The sequence below is a fragment of the Anabrus simplex genome, chromosome 1 (assembly GCF_040414725.1).
Source record: "Anabrus simplex isolate iqAnaSimp1 chromosome 1, ASM4041472v1, whole genome shotgun sequence".
Taxonomy (NCBI): Eukaryota; Metazoa; Arthropoda; class Insecta; order Orthoptera; family Tettigoniidae; genus Anabrus; species Anabrus simplex.
The window spans coordinates 862,636,774-862,661,726 of record NC_090265.1 but is presented as its reverse complement, the minus strand read 5'-3'; the positions used below and the strand labels follow the sequence as shown (position 1 = coordinate 862,661,726).

The 24,953-nt window shown below is 38.7% G+C and overlaps 1 protein-coding gene and 1 long non-coding RNA gene across 3 annotated transcripts in view; one reads left to right on the top strand and one right to left on the bottom strand.

Moving 5' to 3' along the window:
• The window catches only part of LOC136874251 (bcl-2-related ovarian killer protein), an 891,695-nt gene that overhangs the window by 593,620 nt on the left and 273,122 nt on the right, over positions 1–24,953 (top strand). The window lies entirely within an intron of this gene.
• On the bottom strand, positions 39–1,460 carry LOC137500976 (uncharacterized). The gene is made up of 3 exons (XR_011018304.1): positions 1,215–1,460; positions 742–900; positions 39–455 (listed from the first exon to the last, which is right to left on the bottom strand). It is a non-coding gene; the product is annotated as an uncharacterized lncRNA (long non-coding RNA).

Sequence of the window (24,953 nt, the reverse complement as noted above, 5' to 3'; positions counted from 1 at the left end):
CATAAACTGATTTAATTTAAAAAATAGAACATTTCTCAAGAACATAAATTTTATTAGATTCTTTCTTGGTCTAACACTGTATACAACAGTTCCTGAATTTTAACTTTGAAAACCCTTTGACCTACTACACTCATTCTTTCCCTGTCATCATTAAGACACTAAAAATAACATTGATTACATTTTCTTTTCACTTTTCAGTATCTTTTCTAAATATTTACTTAACACATCACTGTCACTTTCACATTTCTGTTTCTTTTATTTTTAACTGCTGGCAGAACTGTTTGTAGAAGCAGAAGCCACTGCACTGGAAGTTGAAGTCCCTTCAGTAATTTCTGAACTGCAGGAGTTAGACCCCTCCAACACAAATTATTTCTGCTTCCTCCTCCTCTATTTCAGCTTGGTGAAAAGGCTCTCATACACCAGGTGCCACTTCCATAGATATGTTTGTTACAGAACTGAAAAAAATGAACAACATATTAATGCAATTCTTCTAAATTGGAGCTACATTTTAGTCTGGACACAAGCCTTCTGCTTAAGAAATTGTTACTTTCAATAATTATTTTAGTAAGATGATTGTTAGGTTAGATTATATTCTATTACTTTCAGTTATATCTGATAAATTAATGAACAGATGGGTGGAACTTATGGCCTACAGACTGAATCTTCCCCTCACTCTTTCACAACTAAACACTGGTCTGTAGTGTAGGCCTACTTTTAAAAAGAAATATTATAAAATTGTACCTTCTTCCAGCAATGAAGAGTTCCAGAAAGTTGAGGGTATTGAAGTAGACCCATTATTTGTTTTCTGTACAGCAGAACCTGGGAGGAGAGGGAGGATGTTATCTCTCCAAGTTCGATATCCAGCCCTCAGAATTTGCCATGTTTTGGCACAACTTTTTCCTGAAACAATGAATCAGAATATTGTGACAAAGGAAATATACATGTAGTAGGCCTACTTATGGCATAGGCCTACACTTATTTGTCATTAAAGCGAACAATGGTATTCATTTCATTAGGTAGGTACGAGATGGAGGTTAGGAAAGCACTGCTTATGTTTTCCAAACATTTCTTCAATTAAGTTGCAAGAATGATAATTACTACTTCTCGTAGTGTAACTTTTTTAACAATCTATTCCGTACAATATATTTTATCAATAAATAATCTAAGATAACTCTATTCATAAGATAATCGTAATAAATCTAATAATTACTTACCAGTTTTTGTCCCAATTCTCGACGCTATAGAATGCCATACAAAATTCACGGCGTCCCTATTATTATATCCAGGGAGTCTAGGATTATACACCACTTTGTTTTCATACACCAAGCAAATTAATGTTTCGATTTCATCAACAGATGACTATGTTGCGTCCGCCATTATCGAACGACTGCGACTGAAAAACGGACACGTTTGTTTTCACAAACCAGTCGATCTTCATCGCTCGTAGTTGATCGCTGACGATCGATGCTGTGTGACTGGTGCCACTGCCCTCTGTAGGTTTGTTTTCTTAGTCGGTTGATCGCAGTCGTTCGATCGAGCCTGTGTGACAGCCCCCTCCAAGCCACGGTCACTGGCACTAGTGTCTACTCGAAATGCTAACGCTTATCTTCGTACCGTGCTTGGAATGAATATTAATGTTTCTGGTACATGAATCATTTCCAGAGGGATAACCACAACACGCAGTCTCATGTTTTAACAAAAACCTCAAAATGGCATTTGCGGCACTTACGTCGTTTTCCATTTCCACTCCTCAATTAGCCTAGTTTGTTTACAGCAGTTAGTAACTTCTCATTCCTCCCAGACAGTCGGCATACAGGGAATTAGTCACCTCGCTTGTCGCCACAGTATGATCCTTCTAAATACCTGCACGATGTATAAGCCCTTCATATTGTTATGAACAGCGCTATCCGAAAGCAAGCAGGATTACTGTACAAGTGTAATACAGTGTGTTCATGTTCATTCATAGAACAGCTCCGCAACTGTGAAGCATATTGTAAGGGGATGGATCTGACGACCGTGTAGCCTCATTTCCATGGCAACCAGACATCTCTTTACACTGGTACAAAAAATAATCTGTCTCTATCTCCTTTAGGGACAATCATTCTTGCATTCATTAAAAGTATTTCAGATACACTCTGTATATACAGTAAGTAAAGAGATACGTTATGTTCTCAAACAAACTCTACTTCATGGTCTTAAACTCATGACGTTGTTCTAATGCACAAAGCTGTGTTTATTAAAGAGATAAGGTTGAATAACAACACGGAAAAGTTCACTGTTGACATAGAAGTTCTGCTCGTGTAGAGAGTTTGCTCGAGGAGATTAAATTGTAATCCTTTGTAATTACAGTTTCTGGGAATATTCTTAAAGCTTTGCAAACAAAGGGAAAAGCTTGCGTATTTATTGAACCCATTTCCAACTAAAACCTCAGTCGGGAATTGACTACACCACACAACTACCACACTTGTCGTGTATCAACATCGAGCTAAGTACCGTATTGATCTGGTAAACTTCCTTCAGCTTATCTCACCTATTTCTGGGGTCGCTGGAGCCACCCAGGCTCATTTCGGTTTCGGCTGGGGGCTTAAAGCCGGATGCCCTTCCTGACGTCCTGTGAATTTTGAGATGACAATCTCGACCGAAGATGAACAAGTATATGAACCTCAGCCTTCTGGGTGTGAAGTCAGCAGCTAATCCACTGAACTAATCATGCTTCCAACGAACTGATCTGGTGGTGATAAAAATTGTTTCGAAGTAAATCATCGCCTCTGTACTGATCTATGAAGAGGGATTTTCTACCCACTGAATTTTGTACTGTCATTTCGAATTTTTCTCCGTTTTAACGACGCGACAGCACAGTGTTTCGTGACGTCACACTACTGTATTCTCAGTTTCACAGTTATACAGAGTATACAAAATACACAAGGTGAGTAAATATTGACATCATAGTTGTAACGGACGTCTGGCTTCTTGGCTGAATGGTCAGCAGAATGGCCTTCGGTTTAGAGGGGCCTGTGTTCGATTCCCGGTCGGGTCGGGGATTCTAACTGCATATGGTTAATTATAGCTCAGGGACTTGGTGTTTGTGTTTGATTTAGCTTAACACCTTTTTATCTATACACAGTACATTCGCTACTGATCACGAAAGAAACATGCAATACTGAATACATCCCTCCACATAGGATTTGCAGCAGGAAGGGAAAGAGGCCGGGACATACCTGCCTGTAATGTGTGTGTCGTAGATCATATATGGGCAAACCTCGAAGCATTTGATAAGCATATGCCACGTAGTTCGTAACAAATCGGTAGATGGAGGAACAAACGGATGAATGCGATGGCGATTGCTAATTCTTCGACAAATACTGCATTTCAACAGTAAACAAGTAATGAATGACAAGGTTTTACTTTTAACTCTATTCCCTTCACATATACAATGAGTTTACTAAAATGGGATGACTGGACATTGAACACTGATATCCCGCAGTGCCATTTCTTGTAGGTTGTGCGAAGGTCAGGGACCACTTGTGTTCGTGAAAGAATAAACGCCCGTGCACGTCCTATAGGGTTAATTAAAACGTCTGGATATTTGAAATGTAAATCCAGAGTCTCTAAATGATTACAGATATCGTATGTTAAAGATGAGTTGAATTAATACGTACTTACATAGTTATGGCTTTCAGAGTTCTGGTTGGGGGTGAGATAGATGAGTGAAACCGTCATTGGCTATCCACGAAGATGGCCACGGTTCGAATTCCGACCAGTACATGTGGCATTTTTAAATGAAGAGTTATATCTTATTGGTTTGCATTCCAGGTAAAACAGTATGTCCTGTGGCTATAATCATGATCACCACATAGTACTGCACCAGCGACTTACGCCGTTCTTATTTCACCAACAAACAGATAAAATAATTTTTATTTATTTATTTATTTATTTATTTATTTATTGACTAATAAAAAATAAAAATCAAGTTATCGATCAATCAATCAATCTATCTATCTATCTATCTATCTATCTATCTATCTATCTATCTATCTATCAACATTGATCTGCATTTAGGGCAATCGCCCAGGTGGCAGAGTTCCTATCTGCTGTTTTCCTAGCCTTTTCTTAAATGATTTCAAAGAATTTGGAAATTTATCGAACACCTCCCTTGGTAAATTATTCCAATCCATAACTCCCCTACCTATAAACGAATATTTTCCCCTATTTGTTCTCTTGAAATCCAACTTAATTTTCATATTGTAATCTTTCCTACTTTTACTGTAAAAACACCACTCAAACATATTCGTCTATTAATGCCGTTCGCGCCATCTCTCCACTGACGCTCGGAACATACCACTTACTGGAGCAGCTAGTCGCCTTTCTCCCAAGTCTTCTCAGCCCAAACTTTGCAACATTTTCGTAACGCTCCTCTTTGTCGGAAATCACCCAGAACAAATCGAGCTGCTTTTCTGTGGATTCTTTTTCAGTTCTGTTCCCTTTATTTACAATCTCATTTATGTGATTAGCCCAATGAAGATCTTTCCTTATACTAACACCTAGATACTTACAGTGATCTCCAAAAGGAACATTCACCCCATCAACGCAGTAATAAAAACTGAGAGAACTCCTATTATTGAAGCTCGCAACCTAACTTTTAACCCCGTTTATCATCATACCATTGCCTGCTGTACATCTCACAACATTGCCGAGGTCTTTTTTACAATTGTAACTTATTTATTACTCTATACAGAATAACCCATCTGCAAAAAGCCTTATCTCTGACTCCAGTTATTCACTCATACCATTTATTATATAAGAAAACATAACTATGTAGCAATTTTCGTTGACTTCCAGAAGGCCTACGACTCGGTAGACAGACAGTCTGAAATGGGACTGGATAAGAAGACTTTGAATCTTGTGAAGGTTACACTAACGAACACCATGTCCAAAGTCAAATTCAGAGTGGTATTATCAAAAAGCTTTGAGATCAAAACAGGTTTCAGACAAGGCGTTTGTTTGTCCCCCATTCTGTTTAACTGCCTGCTGGAGAAGGTCATTCGGAAATGGACGAATACACTAGCTGACGACTATGGATTAAAAATCGGCTACAAAAAAAACAAGTTAACAGTCACTTGCTTAACCTTCTAAGATGACCTCACACCCTTAGCTTCAAGTATGGAAAAAGCTACGTACCAGCTATCCTTCCTCGAACGCATAGCAGCTAAAGTAGGGCTGAAGATCGCTGTCAACAAAACATAATTTCTGACCAACATCAGAGAAGCACCCAACTTCATTTCTTTGGGGGACAAAATAATACACAAGGCCAACTCTTTTAAATATCTTGGAGAATGGATAATCCCAAATATTAATGAGAACCTTGCAATGAAGAGTAGATACACTAAATTAGAAAGAGCTTATCATCTTTGTAAGAACATATACAAGTCTAAATCCCTCTCCTTGAATCTTAGACACTACAACACCGTAGTAAGACCATCTGTACTGTACGACTCAGAATGCCTAAACATGAGCCGGAAAGGACAACTCAGAAAACTGGAACTGAAAGAGCGGAAGAAACTCAGAAGGATTATGGGTCCCCTTAAAAAAAGGAGATGAGTACAGAATCAGGCACAACAAGGAACTGTACAGTAAAATAGAGAGCTTTACAACAGCTATTAGGAAGAGAAGACTAATATTCTATGGTCACATAGTCAGGATGGACAGCCAGAGACTCACTTCAAGGATCTACAACACTGTATTGCAACCGTTAGGGCTTTAATCGTCGCACCAGATTAAGTATGAACCAGCTCTGAACACATCGGGCGACAAAATGAAACTGGCCCCAAAAATTGGGCAATAAAAATAAGGCTTACATTAGGTATATCAAGGCAATATTACTTAATTTGGTTTCACAAACAGATGTACAGATGGAACATTTCGATGAGAACCGCCAGAAGTCACTTACCAGGCTTGAAGTCTCATCCTCCCTACTTTCATAAGATCACCGGCTGAATTCGTAGAGCAATATGGGTAATGGAATGTCCGATAAAGAAATAAAATAGGCACTATCTATAATAATAAAAGTAGGATTCTATAATATGAGAGGAATATGCTAATATTTGTTAAATGAGAAGAATCTCCGTTCAAGTATATATTCTAAACATATTTATTATAATGATATGAACCACACAAATAATGTTGTATCTCAACATATGAGTAAAAGAAACAATTAAACTGATACCATTATATACATTGTATGCCTTCTTTTCTTGAAATTGTCTTGGCATAATTAATTCTTGATGTACACCGTTCGATCAACATACACTGATACATGATATTAAAAAAATGGATATTGAATTTATTTGTTAAACTCTCGTCACAAATGGATATTAAATATGGTTCCGGTACCTAAGATCGAACTCGAGCATCCTGGGTAAGAACCAGATATCCTTCATGTGTTAGTCATAACTGGATATTAAATAGTGTCCTTTGTCTACCGGTCATGATTTGGAGAAAAGAAAAGAAATTATAACACAATATAAGCACATCTGATATACACACGAGATTGCATTGCCGAGTATCGAACATGTGATCCATTTGACCACGACAAATGTATATTTACATTGAACACTTACGATGAACATACACTCTGAACATATATGTGCGTATCCTGGGTTTACCTAACAAATTATATATTTAAAGAAAATCAGTCAAAGCTGGAATCAAACCCATCACCATATTATTTTGGGAAATAATAAAACACACAGAAACATATATATATATAATATCGAACATATTTACACAACACATCTTGAAGATATGGCTTAACCAAGCCATAATATCTGGTTAAATCTTCGCTCCAACATCATTCGAACCAACAGGCTTCGGCTTCCAAGGTAAAAATTTTTGGACTCCAATCAGAGGCTAAATTAATGCTTAGCACGAGAAGGGATCTATCCTTCACAAAATCCGGAAATTATCCGTGTTACTTGCAACGTATAATTAGAATGGGATTGAGATTACTTTGATAAATAACATCGCTTTGCTAGAGACTGCAAAGTTTGCTCGGCCTACGGTCGACCAGCATATACCTGTTCATCACAATAACAGCTGTGACTAGTCCTGGGTAAGAACCATAAATCATCCGTCACTCTCCCTTTCATTTCTCTTACATATCATCTCGGCTCATTGTCACGTATGCACTGACTTGAAAGCCATTATTTCTTATTACTCGTTATCTGGCTATATATTCAGCCCAATTTTATATCTCACAACAGCTATAATTATTTATTCTTCTTTATCACTCCAACAAAAAACATGTTACAGCTTCGCCCTCTCATGTCTTGGCATCGTATCGCAATCCATTCATTTAATTCACAGAGGAAACCCCATTATTTAAGGTTATTTATTCTCACAATCTATATATATAAAATAACTTGTCCTGACTGACTGACTGACTGACTGACTGACTGACTGACTGACTGACTGACTGACTGACTGACTGACTGACTGACTGACTGACTGACTGATTCATCATCGCCGAGCCAAAAGTACTGGGCACAAAGAAACGAAATTTTGGGCATTGATTCATATTAAGATGTAGGTGCTCGCTAAGAGAGGATTTTTGGATATCCCTTTGCTAAGGGGGTGAAAAGGGGGTTGATATTTTAAAATGAGTGTATCTATATCTCAAAACTTTGAAAGTTTACAGATGTAAAAATTGGTATTTAGAATCTCCTTTAAAAATAAGGAAACACGTATTTTTTTGTTTTCAGAAAATCCCAATAGGAGAGGTGAAAAACGGTGAAAAAGGGGTTGAATGCCTTTAATCAGAATACCGGTACTCATATCTCAGAAACTGAAGATATTACAGACCTGAAAATTTGTACTTTTGATCTCTTTTAAAAATAAAGAAACACGTATTTTGTTTTTGTTTTTGGAAAATCCAATTAATGGGGGGTGAAAAGGGGGGTGAATTTTTAAAAACAGTGCACCTATATCTCAAAACCTTTAAAGCTTACAGATGTAAAAATTGGTATTTATAATCTTCAATTAAAATAAAGAAACACGTATTTTTTGTTTTCGGAAAATCCCAATAGGAGGGGTGAAAAATGGTGAAAAATGGGTTGAATGCCTTTAATGAGAATACTTATATCTCAGAAACTGAAGATATTACAGACCTGAAAATTGTTACTTTTGATCTCTTTTAAAAATAAAGAAACAAGTATTTTTTGTTTATGGAAAATCCAATAAATGGGGGTGAAAAGGGGGTGAATTTTGAAAATGAGTGCATCTATATCTCATAACTTTTAAAGTTTACAGATGTAAAAATTGGTATTTAGAATCATCATTAAAAATAAAGAAACATGTATTTTTTGTTTTCGGAAAATCCCAATAGGAGGGGTGAAAATGGTGAAAAATGGGTTGAATGCCTTTAATGAGGATACTTATATCTCAGAAACTGACCACATTACAGACCTGAAAACTGGTGTTTGGAATCTCCTTTAAAAGTAAAGAAGCAAGTATTTTTTTGTTTTTCGAAAATCCAATAAATGGGGGTGAAAAGGGGATGAATTTTGAAATTGAGTGCATCTATATCTCAAAACTTTTAAAGTTTATAGATGTAAAAATTGGTATTTAGAATCTCCTTAAAAAATAAAGAAACACTAATTTTTTGTTTTCGGAAAATTCAAATAGGAATGGTGGAAATGGGTGAAAATAGGTTGAATGACTTTAATGAGGCTACTTATATTTCAGAACGTGAAAATTGGTGTTTGGAATCTCCTTTAAAATTAAAGAAACACGTATTTTTTGTTTTCGGAAAATCCCAATGGGAAGGGTGGAAAAGGGGGAAAAAGTGGTTGAATGCCTTTAATGAGGCTACTAATATTTCAGAACCTGAAGATATTACAGACCTGAAAATTGGTATTTGGGATATTTTTTGGGATATTTTTTCGTTTTTGGGAAATCCAAATAATGGGGGTTGAAAAGGGGGTCAATTTTTAAAATGAGTGTGTCTACATCTTGAAAGTTTAAAAGTTTAAACATGTAAAAATTGGTATTTAGAATCTCCTTTAAAAATAAAGGAACACGTATTATTTGTTTTTTGTAAATCCCAATAGGAGGAGTGTAAAAGGGTTGAATCCCTTTATGAGGATACATATATCTCAGAAACTGAACATATTACAGAACTGAAAATGTGCATATAGGATCTCCTTTAAAATAAAGAAACGCGTATTTTTTGTTTTTGGAAAATCCAATTAATGGCGGTTAAACTGGAGTGAAAAATTGGGGTGAATTTTTTGAAAGACTATATCTACAGAATATCTGAGAAAGGTAAAATGTTACAGACTTAAGAAGTGGGTATTTGTAATGTCCTGTAAATATAAAGAAACATAGGTGATTTGTTTTTGGAAACTCCCCTTAAGGGGAAATAAAAAGGGGTGAAATTTTAAAATGAGAATTTCAACAGTATATATCAAAAAACCTAACATGTTACAGAAGTGAAAATGGTATATTTATCTCTATTAAAAACAAAGAAACGTGTATTTTTAGTTTTCGGAAATACCACCTGGGTGGAAGGGCGGGGGTGTATAAAAGTGACTGAAAATGGTGTCGATTTCTTTTAATTAGGCTACTGATATCTCAAAAATGAAGATGTTACAGACGTGAAATAGGATATTTGGAATCTGCTTTAAAAGTAAAGAAACACGTATTTTCGAAAAATCCAATGAAGGGGGGGGGGTGTGTGAAAGAATTGAAAAATTAATTGACTTCATTGTATGAGAATACATACATCTAATAAAAACTTAAGTTGTTACAGACGTGAAAATTGGTATTTGGCTCTCCTTTAAAAACAAAGAAAAACGCGTTTTAAAGGGGAAACCATCTTGGGCGGCGGGAGTGAAAAGGAGTTGAATTCCATTCATGAGGACACACAAATCAAAGACTGAAGAATTTATGAGTCGTGATAATTGGTATTTAGAAGACCATTTACTATTAAAGAAACAAGTATTTTTGCAGGAAAATTCACCTGCGGGGGAGGGGATGAAAGGAATTGAAATAAGGTGAATTATTTTTATGGGGATATTTATATCTCAAAACTGAAGGTAATAGACGTGAACATTGGTGTTTGGAATCTCCTTTAAACATGAAGAAACACGCCTTCTTTTAATTTTTCTTTGGGGGGGGGGGAATAAACTTAACGGTGGTGGAATGTAAAAGGAGGTGAGACCAATTGATTTTACTGTTCATAATGTACTTATAAGGAGCCTCCGTTGCTCACTCGGCAGCGCGCCGGCTTCTCACAGCTGGGTTTCGTGGTTCAAATCCCGATCACTCCATGTGATATTCGTGCTGGACAAATCGGAGGCGGGACAGGTTTTCTCCGGATACTCCGGTTTTCCCTGTCATCATTCATTCCAACAACACTGTCCAATATTTAATTTCATTTGTCATTCATCGCTCATTGCCCCAGAGGAGTGCTTCGGCAGCCGGCAAAATTCCTATTGTCGCCGCTAGATGGGGCTTTATTCATTCCATTCCTGACCCTGTCGAATGACTAGAAACAGGCTGTAGATTTTCGATGTACTTATTCTGATCATAAACCGATCATTTTTAATCTTTCCTGGGTTCGATTTCAACAGGCATCTTTTCCTTCGGAGAACATTCTTAGATTACAGTAGACTCTCCTGGCATATAAATAAAAAGTTAAACACATTGAAATAAACGATATGAATGGGATTGACCGTCAAATTATTCACCTCTATAATAAGGTCAATAATGCACGGAAGTATGTCATTCGTATCACCAGAAATCCCGCACACTTGCCTACGCGCGACAATGGTGCTGGTCACATTGTCGACAATGACAATGGTAGCAGATGTAATTTACCGCCAAGTAGCGGTCTTGCATCTTGCTGTGGGGTCCAGAACATCAAATGATGATGATAATGATAATAATAATAATAATAATAATAATGTTCTGGATCGTCGTTAAATTGTGCGGACCGCGCTGGAAACGGGTCCTGGCCTGGTAATGACTACGAATACAGTCATGCCGCGGGTTCAGTACCGCCAAGGCACCCAAGACGACACCACTCCGGATCTCCTTCAGGATTTGATCCATACTAAAAATGCTTATAGGAAAAGATGGCAAAGATTTAGGGACCGAACTGATCGCGTGGAATACCTGGACCTATCTCGGAATGTACGAAATCTATGGCTGGAAAGAAAGATTGAAAAATGTGAGGAACTTTGCCCTAATCTCTCAGAAAATGAGTCAGATCGCGAATTTTGGCGGATTCTCTCAGAAAACGAGTCAGATCGCGAATTTCGGAGGATTATATATAAAACGTTAAGCATTTAATTATAAATTTCAGTATAATACCGTAGCGAAGCACGGGTATCTTGCTAGTTTCATATATAATTATAAATTAATTACACCTCGAGTTGGATCAACTCCAATTATTATCTAATATTATCCGGGATTACAAATACCCGAATCTCAAAGTATCATTTATATCCAAACTACTCTGAAGATCTTTACCAGACGAAGAAATATAAATCTAGCTAACTTGCCGTTCTTCCCAAAGATAGTTCATATAAGCTAAGAACTTTGAAGTCTATATAATAATTCATGCAAATGAATTTTATTAAATATCAATGATTATCTTAAAAATCACTTGATGATCCTAACTAATAATAATAAATCTTTCCCAATCATACGCGCATAATGTTCCCTACATATTTAATATTTAATTATGACATTATAATATTTACAAATATTATTATTACTGGCATGCATCTCTCGTGTTTAGGGTATATTAAAGTATGTACTTAACACTTGGTGAGTAAGGCTTGGTTCTTCTTCATACGACGATCCATGACTCGAACTGCTATTTTCTCAGTTGAATTTCGGGACGATCCTTGTAAAGCTGATTGCAGGCACTGAGGCGCGACTCTTGCAGGCTCCGAGTCTTGGGTTCGACGACCACTCACGAACATACAGAAAAATGGAGAATGAGTTATCAAATACTGTTTTTTGCACTTTCAAAGGGGGCCTACTTGTAACAAGATCCACTCTTAAGTTCAAACAGATTAATATAAGTAGTGATACGTTTGTAAAAATCACTGTTCATTCCCTGACCGTCACACAGACTATCACAACGAATGTCCCTGGAGGATGCGAATATTAATTTTGTCAAGGACAGTTATTTAATTTTTGCTCAAAATGTCACCCGTTCTTAAATGCTCGAGAGCGATGATAATTAACCCCTGCATATATTAATTAACTGTCTCACCACGCTAAATAACCTGAAGCGTTTGCCCTCCATTGGTGATTGCACCATAAGTCATAATTAACTATCTTCGACGATTGTGATGTTGAAATGCCAAATTAAAGCTTCTATTCGGTAATTATGTTCATTAACTTGTACCACACGGCTTATTCCGTAAAAATATTAAATCACATTGATGTGTTTCTTCAATGGCACAACACTTGATACACTGATATCCAAGTAACTGATATCCAAGTCCGCTTCTGATATGTTGGGCTGCCACTATACAGACGACAATTAAGTAACGTGTTACCACTGCAGCTACACGGATGAGAATGAGATACAGTGTCTCGGTCCAGGCTATATTTATAACCTTCGGAAAAATGGTCAGGGGGGGGGGAGTGAAATATGCTACTGTTGGAAATGACGGTCCGGTAATCGAAGTTTTTGAACGACGTGATAATAATCGAATTAAAGCTCATGACCTCTACTTTCTACTGAACATCTGTGAAACCAAAGCGATCAGTAGGTTATTCATAATTTCCAAAGCGTCCTTTTGGAAAATCATGCGTCATGTTTCATCATGCAATATCTCCCACTTTTTTCCACATGTTGTCAGATTTCAGTAGTCGCCTTTGATCTGCGTACTACTGTATGATAGGCGTCATTACTGATCCATATTTAAAGTATTGTGTTTATATGCATTGACAGTCAGCATAAAATACATTTGCTCGAATGAGACCTGATTTATAAATTTAGAAAAATTATCTCATATAGAAGTATTCTTCTTCTTCCTCTTTTTCGTAAGTTATGGTGAAGTGGTACTAATGAATGCGGTGTTGAATTTATAGTGGGCAATTATTTTTCAACGGTTAACAGACCTTAATTTGGCCCTGTCTCAAAAAACCTCCATCTCCGTGCGTAGCGTTATCATCTCTTCTCACTCGCTCGGAAAGAGAGCGCGGTTTGATGGTTAACAATACTGCGCTGTCTTCTTCTCGTCACAGCGTAGGGAAACTGCTCCCTCCGGACTGGCGCGTCGCGGATCATACCCCGGTTAAGCATACAGAATGCTAACTACTGCGTTATATGTCACAGGATGTTGCGGAAAACGGCATATATAATTAGCCAGACCTCCTAACATCTCCATGGCATAACGGTGAACGGTCACAGTATCTAGAGCAGGGCCTCTCAGGGTGCATGCGCTTAGTGCATGCACTGTGCACGGTGCAAAAGACGACTTCGCTTGGTTGACCAGAGTGCAGACCCCCCACTCCTCGATTTGGAGCAATAGCGCTGTCTCTCTCTTTCCCCATGCTGTCTCGCTCGCTCACCCTGTCTCCCTCTTCCACACTTGCTGCGTAGCGCTCCAAATCCGAGCCGAATTGAGCCGAGTTGAGCAGAGTTTAGCCGAGTAGCCCAGAGACGAAGCGTTGGTCAGAGCCGTGCCGAGCGGGAGCGATGCACAGTGCACGGAGCCCTTCGCCTCGATTTGCACGCGTGAGATTTTGGGCGTTTGAGAGGCCCTGATCTAGAGGGAAAGCAACAAATGTCAAATGGACGAATTTAGTTAGGAAAGACCTACAATACATAACATCGATCACATTGACATTTACAACCAAGATAAGTTCAGAAAGCTAATCAAGACACCTGACTCTCTCCAGTCACTAACAGCTAAATTACTGCGTCCAGGAGTAAGAGTGAAATGGACTCAAGAAAGGAAAGAAATCCATAGCGCTAGAATGAAAGAATACTGGGCTAAGAACACCATAGTTAAGAACCACGCGGTCCATTATAGGCTTAAACGAAGAAGAATAAGAAGAAATAAACATAAATGTCCAATAATACTGCCTTGAGGAATTCCCCTCTTAATGATTACAGGATCAGGTAAAGCTACACCTACTCTAATTCTCTGAATTCTATTTTCTAGAAATATAGCCACCCATTCAGTCATTCTTTTGTCCTAGTCCAATAGCCCTCTACCAAGATCTACCCTATCATATGTCTTAAATAGGCTAATAGCGATACAGTCCTTTCACCTCCTGAATCCAAGATATCTGTTATATCTTCAGAAAGAATAATACCATCAGAAAGAATGCTTTCCCAAAGCTTAACATGCAACCCATGTCAAACTTACTGGCCTGTAATATTCAGCTTTACAGTATGTCTCTCACCCATTCCTTTATACAAAGGGCTACTATAGCAACTCCCCATTCATTTAGTATAGCTCCTTCATGCAAATAATAGTCAAATAAAACAGGCTTTCGCCCAATTACAATGTTCACAATATACAGTACAATTAATAATTGCACTACTAAACATTAACTGAATACAAACAAGTAAAATACAAATTGAAGAATACAATGAACTACTCAATTTAGATTTGAGGATTGAAAACAAGAGAAAGTTGATAATAAAATAAAAATGTGCAGTTACCACAAGACATTATTTTTCAGTGGTGCATAATATAAAGTAACACATTCGGTTATGCAGTTAAATTATACGAACAGTCTTAGAAAAGAGAGTACGAAAAAAATGACACAGTATGCAAAAATAATATTCTGAAAAGAGAAATAAAATGTTTAATTTATTGGGCATTTAAAAACTGTGGATTGAAATAAAAGGACAAGTAGAAGAATGAAATCAGACATGTACAGAACACTGAGATAATATTCAACAGTATTTGTTTTATAGGAAAGTAGCACATGCCAATTCAGTTGATTTGACTCATAGAAAAGATATTTACATGAAGTATTTATTTTATTATAAAGTTTCAGAATTGTATTAAGAGGAGAATTCTTACGGGTTTCTGTGTGACATTTCTTAATGTAAAGTAAATTCTTGAACCTGCCAGACTTTTGAGGAACGTAAAATAGTGTACTTCAAAGTAACTCTTCGTCATTAACTTTAAACTTATTCTGTGGATCAGTGTTAGAATATTGGTTTCCGAATCTCAAAATACCGGGATCAAATCCGATAGGGGCAGTCGGTTGTTTGAACGGTTGCAAGGAATTATTTTGGCATTCCATGTCGTACAGTGCCTTCATGCAAAAAGATCTCTGGTGACACATTCGGTGTTTACCCGAAAAAATAATTAGTATTGTCACTAAATCAAGTTCCACTACCCCAAAGAGTGAAATGGTCTAAATGGTGTCGAATCAAATTTCCTGCACGCGGTAATTGAGACGAAATATTTATTCTTAATTAGCTTTTGGTGATAGGTCTTACAATAATAACTCAGCAAAAAGTTATAGGAAACATATTCTTAAAGATCCCGCTACTAAATATCAAGAATGCAGGAAATACAACAGCAGTCCAGAAACCATTGAGTAAATCATAGCAACTGCAGATTCTTAAAACTACCATCATACACTGACAGAGATAATGATGTAGCAAACGTTATAACCAAGAAATTTCCCAACCCGATCCTTCATCCACAACAGGGTGCCTTACTAGAAATATTCCCCACGATACAAACAGATAAAACAACTACGCACAACAGACCAAAATAACAGACAGGAAGAACCACCAAACATACCTCATTGACATAATTATCCCTAATGATTGCAATATGCAACAGAAATGCAGAGAGAAGCTTGACAAGTACTGTATAGTTCAGTGACTGTGGAAGTAGCAAGAATCTGGAAACAAGAGAGTGTGACAATTCTTCCTTTGCTCCTTCCTCCGACTGTCCTTACTCCGAAATCATTTCCAGAAAACTTAAAAATAAAAAGCTCCCCATCTACAATCACAATGTCCGCATCCTTGGTAAAGTGCCCAGGGTTCGATTCCCGATCGGTTCGGAGATTTTAACCTCAAATAGTTAATTCCCCTGGCTCAGGATCTGGATTTGTACCGTAAAAAATCCGCGCAACTCACACAAAAGGATGCTCCACGCAATTTACTATACACGGCAGATGCTGTCCACCGTCGTCGGTGTGGTCTGCCTTAAAAGGGATGCACCAGGCTAAAAATAGCCACACGAAATTATTATTATTATTATTATTATTAGTAGTAGTAGTAGTAGTAGTAGTAGTAGTAGTAGTAGTAGTAGTATCAGAACATTTCTGAATGCTCAGTACGGACCGTAATTAGAAGAGGTTGCAACCTACATAGCAAAGAAAATATGAAGGCGTATATTGTGAATTTATGTAAATATGTAAATTATGATTTAAGTTCTATTTCCTACATTTTTCTTTCTTTATCCGTTTACCGTTTAGGGTTGTTTTTTGCCTCGGACTCGGTGAGCGATCCCACCTCTACCGTACCAAGGGCAGTGTCCTAGAGCGTGAGACATTTGGTCGGGGATAAAACTGGGAAGGAGAGCCAGTACCTCGCACAGGCGCCGTCACCTGCTATGCTGAACAGGGATCTTGTGGGGAGTGGGGAGACTGGAAGGGATAAGGCAAGGCAGAGGGAAGGAAGCGGCTGTGACATTCAGTTAGGTACTATCCCGGAATTTGCCTGGAAAAGACGTGGGAAACCACATAAAACCACTTCCAGGATGGCTGAGGTGGGAATCGAACCCACCTCTACTCAGTTGACCTCCCGAGGCTGAGTAGACCCCGTTACAGCCCTCGTACCACTTTCAAATTTTTTGGCAGAGGCGGAAATCGAACCCGGGCTTCCCGGGGTGGCAGTTAATCACACTAACCACTACACCACAGAGGTGGACATTTCTTGTACTTAATGCGTCGAAATTCAGCTATATTATCAAATATAAAAATAAAGGAGAAGAAGAAGAAGAAGAAGGAGAAGGAGAAGAAGAAGAATAAGAGGAAGAAGAAGAAGAAGAAGAAGAAGAAGAAGAAGAAGAAGAAGTTACTATTTTCACAACTCAGTAACTACGGTACTTTTACTGTTTTCGGAAACGTCGAGGTTCCGCAGGGATTCTTTTCCATGCCACAAAAACTACTGACAAGAAGCTGGCATATAACAGATACCATCAAATACCACTGGCCTGAGCTGGGGTCAAACCCTCAATTTGGGCTCAGAAAACCAGCCCTTTTCCATCTGAGCTACTCAGGCTGGCATGTGATATACTGTAGATAAGAATAGGGAATGTAACGACCCCATACCAGAGCCGAACAAACAAACAATTTTTCACGAGATGGCTGGGATCCCATTTTTCTTTGGATTGACGCCAGACTCCCTTGACTTACTTGACTATGCTTTCCTCTGTAGGATGTCGACTATTCACTCAAGGCAGGTACTCAGATAGTACGTACCTTTGTCAAGTGTCCTAAAACTTTCCTCACCGAGCTCGATAGCTGCAGTCGCTTAAGTGCGGCCAGTATCCAGTATTCGGGAGATAGTAGGTTCGAACCCCACTGTCGGCATCCCTGAAGATGGTTTTCCGTGGTTTCCCATTTTCACACCAGGCAAATGCTGGGGATGTACCTTAATTAAGGCCACGGCCTCTTCCTTCCCACTCCGAGCCCTTTCCTGTCCCATCGTCGCCAAAAGACCGATCTGTGTCGGTGCGACGTAAAGCAAAATACCAAAAAAAGTTTCCCCAAAAAATAGCTATTTAATGAATGCCGACCAACATAGTCCAGTAGCGGCGATTGGGAATTACAAGTGTGGGGGCAAAACATTTACAGACAAAGAAAAAAGTAACCGGGTTGCGAGGTGGAGGGGGGGGGGAGGGATAGAGGGCGGAAGGGGGGAGGGAGGGAGTTTACACATAAACACTTTTTTTTTTTTTTTTTAAAGGCTACAAAATTGTAAGTTTTCTGATGCTATCTCAGCGAATTTCGACAGAGAGGTAAAGGTTGACAGTTTACCAACTTCAGTGCGGTAATAATAGGCTTTTTTTTTTAGATTTTGATTTAGTACCATACAATAAAACTTTCACCAAAGGAACAATATTACACATTTATTACAATTAAATACACTTACGGCGTAGTTATACAATTAAAAATCATTTAGTATTTGACTACACACTAAGAGACTAATAGACATTAAAAGAGACTGCCTGACTGACGAATGTGCGCGGCAAGCAGGTGAATTACACCTCAGTGTCCATGAACTTGGCCAAAAATGTACCCCTGCTACCATTCTTCACAGAACATATTATGCGCTGCTGGTTAGCCACGGCGAACGATATTTTGTGCATATTTCCCCTAATAATTTTGCTAATAATTAAGAAATTAAACGAAAGAATTACCTCATAAGACAACTGGGCTTGTAGACCCCTACAGTAAAAATTGCTTTTTTTAAATAATTCGTATGATTCCTAGTTTCAGCTGGCTAAAATGGAGTAAAAATGTAAGGTTTTCTCCACAAACTTGGGGGGGGGGGCGACTGCCGCTGCTGAACGGTTACTACAGGTTATATGGTAGTCACACACTCGTAATGGTGCTTTAACTGGGCTAGCTATTTAACGTTTTCTCGCCACCATGGGCTGCCTGTTTACTTAATCCCCTCTGTGTCGCTAATTAGTCCGGGCCGCACACTTGATAACGCCACGCACTGTAAACAGACCATTCTGTTGTGTTTGGCAGACTATAACAGCTGCACATCCGCCACTTGTCAACACTATTGCTTCCTGCTTCAGCTGCTCCAGCCAAATGCCAATATTTGAGAGGAAACCCGATGCTCATACTTCCCACCGCCACGCTATATCGCGGCTTTTGAATGTGAGAGACAATACGTGAAATGAATGCTCGCAAAACGGTTACAATAATAATAATAATAATAATAATAATAATAATAATAATAATAATAATAATAATAATAATAAAAAAGCCGAGCTCGATAGCTCCAGTCGCTTAAGTGCGGCCAGTATCCAGTATTCGGGAGATAGCAGGTTCCAACCACACTGTCGGCAGCCCTAAAGATGGTTTTCCGTGGTTTCCCATTTTCACACCAGGCAAATGCTGAGGCTGTACCTTAATTAAGGCCACGGCCGCTTCCTTCCCACTCCTAGGCCTTTCCTGTCCCATCGTCGTCATAAGACCTATCTGTGTCAGTGCGACGTAAAGCAACTAGCAGGAAATAATAATAATAATAATAATAATAATAATAATAATAATAATAATAATAATAATAATAATAATAATAATAATAATAATAATAATAATAATAATGAAAATCCACAGCCTGTTTCCAGCCATTCGATCAGGTCAGGAATGGAATGAAGCCCCCATCTAGCGGCGAGGATAGGCATTGTACCGGCTGCCAAAGCCTGTCGCACTTCTCTGGAACAATGATTAATGACTGACAGATGAAATGAAATGATATTGGAGAGTGTTGCTGGAATGAAATATGACAGGGAAAACCCGGAGAAAAACCTGTCTCCCCTCCGCTTTGTCCAGTATAAATCTCACATGGAGTGACCGGGATTTGAACCACGGAACCCAGTGGTGAGAAGCCGGCGCGCTTTCGCCTGTGCCACGGAGGCTCAATAATAATAATAATAATAATAATAATAATAATAATAATAATAATAATAATAATAATAATAAGTGATTCAGACCGTAGAGCACTGGCTTTCTGACCCAAGTTCGCGAGTTTAATCCGGGCTTAGTCCTGTGGTATTTGAAGGTGCTCAAATACAGGTCTACTTCGTCGTTGTATGATTGGATTTACTGACACGTAAAGAAACACTTGAAAAAATAAATTTCGGTACCTTGGCTTCTCTGAAAATCGTAGAAGTAGATAGAGGACGTAAAAGTATTATTATTATTATTATTATTATTATTATTATTATTATTATTATTATTATTATTATTATTATTTCGCAGAAGTTCCTTTACGTGCCTGTAGATCTACCGACACGAGATGGTGTATTTGAGTGTCCCCAAATACCACTGGACTGAGCCTGGATCGAACTCAGCACCTGGATTTCAAAAAGCTACTCAAACCACACAAGAATCCTCACAGGATCGCATACAGATTTTTAACCGTAAAGCGGCGTGCATGTATGTATACATTCTGGTACACGCATGCACAGAAATGGTGTCCCGATATAAACAAAGCATGGCGTCCCACCACCACCTCCTCGCTTAATGTATTGCTGCAGGTAGACACCCCACTGCAAGACTTGTGTGAGTGAAGTGGGCACAGTGGCGGGTGTATAGCAGGTGTGTCAAAGTCAAGAGCTGACTGAGGGTTGATTCACACTATAGGTACGATCACGGTCTGCTCACGCCACGGTCACAGTCCGATCACAAACAGTAGGTATTCACATTAGACGAGCAGCCTGTGGGCAAGCTCCGGTCTTAACCATTCAGTTGAGATCAGGCCGTTGTTGTTGTACAATGTCAGGCGAGTTCTCTACGAGAGAGTTGACAATTATTGCGATTGCGCTGGATGATGACAGAGCTCGATAGCTGCATTCGCTTAAGTGCGGCCAGTATCCAGTATTCGGGAGATAGTAGGTTCGAACCCCACTGTCCGCAGCCCTGAAAATGGTTTTCCGTGGTTTCCCATTTTCACAGCAGGCAAATGCTGGGGCTGTACCTTAATTAAGGCCACGCCCGCTTCCTGCCCACTCCCCATCGTTGCCGTAAGGCCTATCTGTGTCGGTGCAACGTAAAACAACTAGCAAGAAAGAAGCTGGATGATGAAGATGCTATTTTTTATGCTAGGGGCTTTACTTCACACCGACACAGATAGGTCTTATGGCAACGATGGGATAGGAAAGGCCTAGGAGTTGGAAGGAAGCGGCCGTGGCCTTAATTAAGGTACAGTCCCAGCATTTGCCTGGTGTGAAAATGGGAAACCACGGAAAACCATTTTCAGGGCTGCCGATAGTGGGATTCGAACCTACTATCTCCCGGATGCAAGCTCACAGCCGCGCGCCTCTACGCGCACGGCAAACTCGCCCGGTGATGATGAAGAAGAAGAAAGAAGAAATGTGAACAAAAATGTAAAAGGAGGACATGCTGGATACATCCAAGTTTAATTAATAGGAAAAATGAAGGGGAAAATTATACTCACTTTCCTCGTTTGATGGACGATGAAAGTAAATTTTTACAGTACTTTAGAATGAACACAGGTACCTTCAAAAGCTTTTTGAATTCACCATATGGACTTGTATTTTGGCAATATCATAAGATCTGACACTTTCAGATGGATAAGCTTACTCATCTTCAAGCTTTAAATGAACTGCAATGTCCTGCTAGGCATTCCTTTTTGCAACATTGTCGCTGTAACGTGATGAACTAATGTCATACAACATGGGCTTGCTCCTTACCAGTTCAATCAATGCCTCATCTGAAAAGGATATAAAAATTCATTTGTTATTCTCTATTACTGTAACTTTATATTTGTATTCTAACTGCATAGAAACACTGAATTTCAAGTGTATACAAATGATGTATTCCTAATTTGTACGTAGTCTCGGTTCATTTTTAAAAAATTTGTGTACTGATGGTTTGTCACAACCTTTTGAAATGCAGTAATGAAATGTCATTATCGCCATACAGTAATTTGTAAATACAATAAACACATTAAATACGTGAGATATTTCACACCAGGCAAATGCTGAGGCTGTACCTTAATTAAGGCCACGGCCGCTTCCTTCCCACTCCTAGTACTACTTATCTTTCTCAAAATCCCACGTAGAACAACTTTTACTCCTACTCATGTTAATATGGAGCAAAAAGTCGGGGATAAAGCGGATTCAAGCTGCCACATCTTTAAAAAGTACCAAACTTGAAAGTGATACCGCACTAGCGCGCAATTGAAAGCTTGAGAGGGGACTGGATAGCGCAGGCACTACTGTACACTCGCATGTGCGTTTCTTGCACGTGGTGTATTCACACTGCCGGTCCGCTCATGGAACGGTACGATCACGCTCCGGACAAATATTCTTTGGGAAGATCGTTGCTTGCTCGTGCTCGTACCGTGACCGTACTGTGATCGCTAGTGTGTACAGTTCCCATCAAATCAGTTCAATAATATCTGACTGGGCCGCGACCGTGGCGTGAGCGTACCGTGAATCAACCCTGACAGTTCTGCGTGCATGAGAACCAGCTGTTACGAGCGCTACCCCAGGAGGTTATCAGATAGCGTAAGCCTGGAGGGGTGAACATTACACGTTCATAACTACGGTACAATACATGTATATACTCTTTTATATAAGGACGTAGATAATTAAATGTGTTCAACACCGCGTTTGTATAAAATGCGCGAAACAGCATGATTTGTAATCACCGCATACCAGGAAAATATATAATTACTTTAAAGGTTGCCTTAACCAAAATAATATAAAAATAATAGGCTTTTTAGAGGTTTAACGTGCTCTACTCTACTGTGAACAATTACGAAGCAGAATAATACCGAATACTATTCCGCTGCTATATCGCTTCTGTATCAAATGTCATGCTTTTATAAACTTAAAAGAAAACAGGACCGGGCGAGTTGGCCGTGCGGTTAGGGACGCGCAGCTGTGAGCTCGCGGAGATAGTGGGTTCGAACCCCAGTGCCGGCAGCCCTAAAGATGGTTTTCCTTGGTTTCCCATTTTCACACCAGGCAAATGCTGGGTCTGTATCTTAATTAAGGCCACGGCCGCTTCCTTCCCATTCCTAGGCCTTTCCTGTCCCATCGTCGCCATAAGACCTATCTGTATCGGTGCAATGTAAAACAAATAGCAAAACAAAAAACAAAAAACAAAGAAAAAATAGGCTATGATAAAACCCAGCAACTCTTCAAGCAACCATGTCGATACGGAAGCACACAAATACAAACGCACAATAACGAATTACTGCGTCAGTCCCTATACCAGGGATGGCGAACCTATGCCACGCGTGTCACTTAGTGACACGATTTCAGTGGCACGTCACATGAACATATTACCGCTGCTTGTAGACCAGGGGTTTCCAAAAGGCGGCCCGCGGGCGCTCTAAAAAATAATGTGAAGAAAAGACACAAAATTATTTAATAGCTCGTTCAAAAACGTATTAATTTTTATACACCTTATACACCCAAGTCAAAACAAATTATTCTTTAATACTAGTTACTCTTGTCAACTATTCACTTGTTCTCAATAGATTATTTAAAATCCAAATCAAGTAATAATGTTGTTATTTTTGTGTCCCACTGACTAATTTTGATGGTTTTCGGAGACGCCGAGGTGTCAAAATTTTGTCCCGCAGGAGTTCTTTTACGTGTCAGTAAATCTACCGACACGAGGCTGACGTATTTGAGTACCTTCAAATACCACCGGACTGAGCCAGAATAGAACCTGCCAAGCTGGAGTCAGAAAGCTAGCGCCTCAACCGTCTCAGCCACTCAGCCCGGCTCCAAATTTCACTCTTTTATGCAATTTTAAAATAATGTTTAAAGCAATTAAAATTATCAAAATTGTCAAACCTTCCTTTCAATTGAACTATGCATATTATTTCATAATGGTGCTTATGTACTATTTGCAGAATTTTACGCAAATTGGCCTATTCAAGTGCCGCTCGCGAACATGACTAAGGTTTCCAAAATGGCCCTCGAGCCCTTACAAATTGGAAACCCATGTTGTAGACCATACATATCTCCTGCATCGTATAGTCTTAGTATTTCACGTGTAAGAAATAAATATATAAAATCTAAATTCTATTTCCATTTTGCTCTTTCTTATCCTTCAACTTTTTCGGCTACTGGAATACAACAGAGAAGAGGGTTCATTTTCTCACCCTTCTGTCAAGAACAATCTAACGGTATCCGTATAGCATCAAGTGCCGATAATATAGTACAAATGTAGCAGAAAACAACTAGTAAATGGCTAACCGTCGTAGTTAATCTGGGGTTAATGTATGTTTATTTATTATTTATTATTGAAAAGCATAAACACTTGTTTTGTGCTGCGGTGGCAAGCGAGTTCGTAGTTATATAGAAGGAGTAAGGGGTGCACGTGGTTAGTTGGTAATGTTTTATTTTACCTGGCAAGATTAAAGCCTTCAGGCCTTCTCTTCCATCTAACCAGGCACAGAAATAATTGTATTACATTACAGTAATAAGATTAAATACTATTTAAATTAAAAATAATACAAAAATGATGACTGATGAAATTAAATTACGTTTAAACAAATTAAATATAACAAAAGGAAACTTTCTTGAAACTAATATCCTACACGTAAAATAAAATTTAATAACAGTTGAAAATTAAAACGATTAAGAATTTTTAACTAATCCTCTACCATGACATCCATGACAATAGAATGTTTGTGAGTAGCAGCATCAAGTTTATGTTTATTTTCCTTATTGACGCATAAAAAGTCTACAAAATGCTTCTTTGAAAGTGCGAGTAGCGCTTAAACCTCTGATACTTTCGGGAAGGAGGTTCCACTCACGGCAGGCAATTACTGTGAATGAATTATCGTAAATGGTAGTTCTGTGGTTAGGTAAAGCAACGATGGAATTATTAGTAGATCGAGTGTTAAGGCTGTGATAGGATGAGATGTATTTGAAATATGAAGTAAGGTAAAATGACTGTGAAGATTGAAGGTTTACAAATTAGAGAAGTGAAATGAATTAGATAACTACAGTAATTATTTTGTTCCGGTGCGCAATAAAAGAAAGCATGACGATTCTTTTTGAAGTATGTCGTGAACATGTAAACAGTGAATTATGTGGCTATGAAGAAAACATCGCAAGTACCGACAGATTTACTGCAGTTCAAGAGGGAAATAATTCTGACCATGATGCGCCCGACTGTTTGACATTAAATCAGAAAAATGACTCGTTCCAGAGAAA